The following is a 4,657-nucleotide window of genomic DNA, read 5'->3' as shown; positions in this document are numbered from 1 at the left end:
GCGAAGGCAAAGGCAGAGTCGAAGGGGACGAGAGCGAGAGAAGGGAGGAAGGCGGGAGCGAAGGCAAAGGCAGAGTCGAAGGGGGCGAGAGCGAGAGAAGGGAGGAAGGCGGGAGCGAAGGCAAAGGCAGAGTCGAAGGGGACGAGAGCGAGAGAAGGGAGGAAGGCGGGAGCGAAGGCAAAGGCAGAGTCGAAGGGGGCGAGAGCGAGAGAAGGGAGGAAGGCGGGAGCGAAGGCAAAAGCAGAGTCGAGAGCGAAAGAAACGTAGAAAAAGGCGGAAATGAACAAGAAAAAAGAGGTTAAGACAACAGGCTAGGTACAAAAGCCAATCAAAAATGTAAGCACAATACACAATGGCAAATACTTTGACACGACCAAACGAGGCTTAAGACGGTTCACGTTTCGTAACGGTAATATCACAGAAAAGTTACATATTGCATTGCAAGAAATTTCACAAAGACGTGGAGAAGTAGAAATACAGTGTCCCTACTCCTAGCAGAGCCACAAATGTTTAGCTGGAGAGCTTGAAGGCCCACGCCTTGCTCTAAACTCCTAATATATTTAGACACAAAATAATGCGGCTCTCTAAAGCTACAAACTGCTAGCTAAGCTTAGCAAAAACTTCTGATTGCTGGACAGGACAAACTAAAGAGCAAGAGAGCTCATACGCAGCCACATCCTCACCGCTGCCACCAGATTTTTATGCGGGCGCCCTGTAAGGATATCTGTCATGGGGAAGCCCGGAAATACATCCGCCCAAGCGGGGATGACGGCTTAGGGCCGGAAGAAAGAAGGAGGGGGCCCGTTCACTTCCCCTTAAGGAGACTAAGTCCCATTCCCCAGGTGCATGTCCCTTAAAGAGGGTCTGGTTGCGTTAGTTTAGTCCTGGTTTTTAAAATAATAAATAGTAAAAAGTATGAATAAAAGTATAAAATTGCCCAGTAGCAAATAGCTTAAAAGTTAAAACACTTCAAAAAAAAGATTGATAAAAGAAAAAAAAAATCAAAGTAAAATATCATGGGCGTCTCTGGCTAGTGTTGGCCAGTGTATCTCCCTCACAGGATATTATTATACTAGCACGTCCAGCTTTGTCCTAACTGGCATGTAAGTCGAGTCAGTACAACCTTTCTTTAGCTGCTCCTGCGTCGCCACAAGGGTATTCCAGGGTAATCCAGGGAGGGTCAGAGAAACACCAAGTTCCAGAGACAACTGATTTATTTTCAGCTCGTCGGCTATTTATAGCCGGCGGGCTATTGGCATGGAAAATATATGTTTGCTTTTGGACTAAACAATACAAATATTTTAAAACTCATAAAGACATTAATATTTACAATTTTCTCATATTAAATAATAAAACAGGCAAATACAGCTTTAAAACATTAAAACAATAGGAAAAACGTAAATTTTGAACTATAAAATCAGCCAAATGGCTCAGCGTAACTTAAAACAATAAAACAAATATCACATAAAAGGAAATTATTAAACATCACATAACAATTACAAAATAAATTAAAAAGACAAATATACAATACAAAAATACAAAATAAAAGTGGGTGACGTGGCCTCCGTGGCACGTAAAAACAATCTATAATAAAAACTATTAAAATAAATTCCAAAATAAAGGTAAGTGACCAACCCTTCTAAGAGTTAAAATATACTAAACTATTAATTAAAATGACTGACTTAAGAAAGAGATCGAATTTTAATGATGGTCACTGATGCCGAGAATAAAATGCGAATTGTAAAAGAAAATAAAACTATAAAAACGGTTGCTTAAACAAATAAGACTAAAAATAGTCGTCATCCCCACTCTTATTTAGATAGTAATATAAAAAGTATTATGAAATATGAAATAAAAGGTAAATAAAAAGAAACACAAATAAGCACACAATATTCGCACCCCCAGTGTGTGAACCACGGGGTCGAGGCTTCATATTGGCTCAGGGGGCTGAGCTCCAAAATCGGGTTTATACAATTTTAACATCTCAGGCAAATGGTTCATGGCCTATTCCCCAGTTTAGGCGTGGGTGCAAGTGTATGTGCATGAAGAGTTGTCCTGGCGATGTTTCACGAACCTCCCTGGATTTCATACGGCCCTGAAAACAGGATTAGGTCGGGGGGGGGGGGGGGCAGGCAAGAGGAATGGGGGAGGAAGAAAGGGCGAATAGGGGTTAAGAGAGAGGTAGGGGGGGGGGGATAAGAGGACAACAAGCGCAGGAATAAGGGAAGAGATATAGCGTGGAAGATAAAAGAAAAGGAGTAGTGAAGGAAAGAGAAAGAAGAAACTAGTAAGGAAACAGGTTCGAACAAGGTAAACAATAGCAAAAGCAGAAACGAGAGGAGTGCGGGTAAGGGAGCGAGAGCAGCAGACGAAACAGGGTAGAAAACGGAAGTAGAAAATGAGGGAGTAGCTAGAGAAAGCAAAAACGGAAGTAAGGGTAGTAGAGGATAGACTAAAGAAGCGTCGGGAATAAGGCGAGTCAAGGCGGAGGAAACAGTAGGCAAAAGTAAGGGATATAGGCAGAAAGGGAGATAGGAGAAGAGAAAGGAGAAGAGAAACAAGAGGCTAGGACGGGGAGAAAATAAAGAAAAGGGGGGAGGAAAAGGGAGATGAAGAACAAGGGGGGGGGGAGGAAGTTAAGGAAGAGGGAGGGGAAGGATAAGGACCGGGGGGGGGGGGGGGGGAGGTAGAGGAGGTCGCAAGGCCTCACAACATGTATATATATATGTATATATATGTATATATATATATATTATGTATATATATGTATATATATATATCCAGAGTAGCGAGAGGCGACTTTACTAAAAACATGTGTGTGTGTATAATATATATGTGGCAATAACAGCAAGGTTAGACAGCCGATATATATTAATATATATATATATATATACATTGTATATATATATATATATATATATATATATATATATATATATATATATATTCATATATATATACATGTATATATATATATATCATATTATATATATATATATAATATATATATATATATAATTACATGTATATATATATATATATAAATATATATATATATATATATATATATATAATATTTATATAATATATATATATATATATATACATGTAATATCTTATATATATATATATATATATATATATATATATAATATATTTATATATATATATAATATAAGTATACATGTTATATATATATATATATCATATATATATATATAGTATATATATATATATATAATAATATACTAACTATATATATGTATATACTATGTATATAAAATATTATATTATTTGTATATATGTCATGTATATTGAGGTAAATATAAAATATAGTATATATTAGAATTATAATATATATATATATATATCTATATATATATATGTGTGTGTGTGTGTGTGTGGCTGTGTGTATGTGTGTGTGTGTGTGTGTGTATGTATATACATGATATATATATATATATATAAATATATATATATATATATATATATTAAAATATATATATACTATATATGTATATATATATGTATATATATGTATATATAAATATATATGTATATATATATATATAATATCTTATGTCTATATAATTATTATATATATATTATATATATATCATATTAATATAGATATATAAATGTATGCATAATATATACATATGTTATACTTATAATTATATATATGATAAATCTGTATATATATCTATATATATATATATATCTAATAACTAAATCAATATATATAAATATAACAGCTCAAAGGAATCGGAAATAAAAACACATTGAATAGAAACAGCAAAAACAAACAAAGATTGATTTATTCACACACACTCCAACTGAATGAATAAAAAAAAAAAAGGAAAGAAAACCGAATAAGTTGTGGCCGCTCAATAGTATATAAATATATATATATATATATATTATCAATGATAAAAAAATAAATAACTAAATTATAAACACATTCATTCCATGTAGCAACGAATCGGGCTAAGCTGAGAGATCTTTTTGGCGGAACAGCAAGGCGTCTCCATTCTTGATGAAGTGAGAACCGTTGCTGGCGTCCATGTGAGATGGTGAGAGGGCTCGAAACGACAATGCTCATCACTGACACCGATGCGAGGGCGCTCTTAATGGCGTTGTAGAGAGGTCCCATTGTATTAGCGAATGCGGAAAGAAGCCGTGGTAATATTTGACCATACCAACGAATACCTGGAGTTGCTTGAAGTGTTTGGCATCGGGAATTTCTTAACTGCTTCCAACTTGGAGGCGAGGGAAAGCTGGCGCGACGGCGGAGATCTCGTGACCGGAGAATTCCAGTGGAGGTGCTGAAAAGACATTTCTTAATGCACGAGTAGTCCGTTGTCCCTCTCCGTAGGAGTCGCAGTACATTCCGTATGTGGCCAGGTGTTCAGGCGTTGCTGTATATGTAACAGTGCATTACCACTGAAAGGTGGCCCTGATTGTAGAGGCAAAGTGGATAGAGAAGGTGTATTTCCCGAAACGGCGTGAAGAATGGCTAACTGTACAGGAGGTTAAGCAGAGAAATCCTTTTGCCCATGAGAATGAAGTTTGGAAGTAGTCAGATTCATTGACTGGAACAGGCGTCGGTAGTCACCACAGGTCACGTCCGTCCAGCTTCTTGACGAGGTACAAAGGC

This window comes from Penaeus japonicus, unplaced genomic scaffold (assembly GCF_977035675.1).
Source record: "Penaeus japonicus unplaced genomic scaffold, GWHDUDI00000001_assembly GWHDUDI00000035, whole genome shotgun sequence".
Lineage (NCBI taxonomy): Eukaryota > Metazoa > Arthropoda > Malacostraca > Decapoda > Penaeidae > Penaeus > Penaeus japonicus.
Note: the sequence above shows the minus strand (reverse complement) of the source record.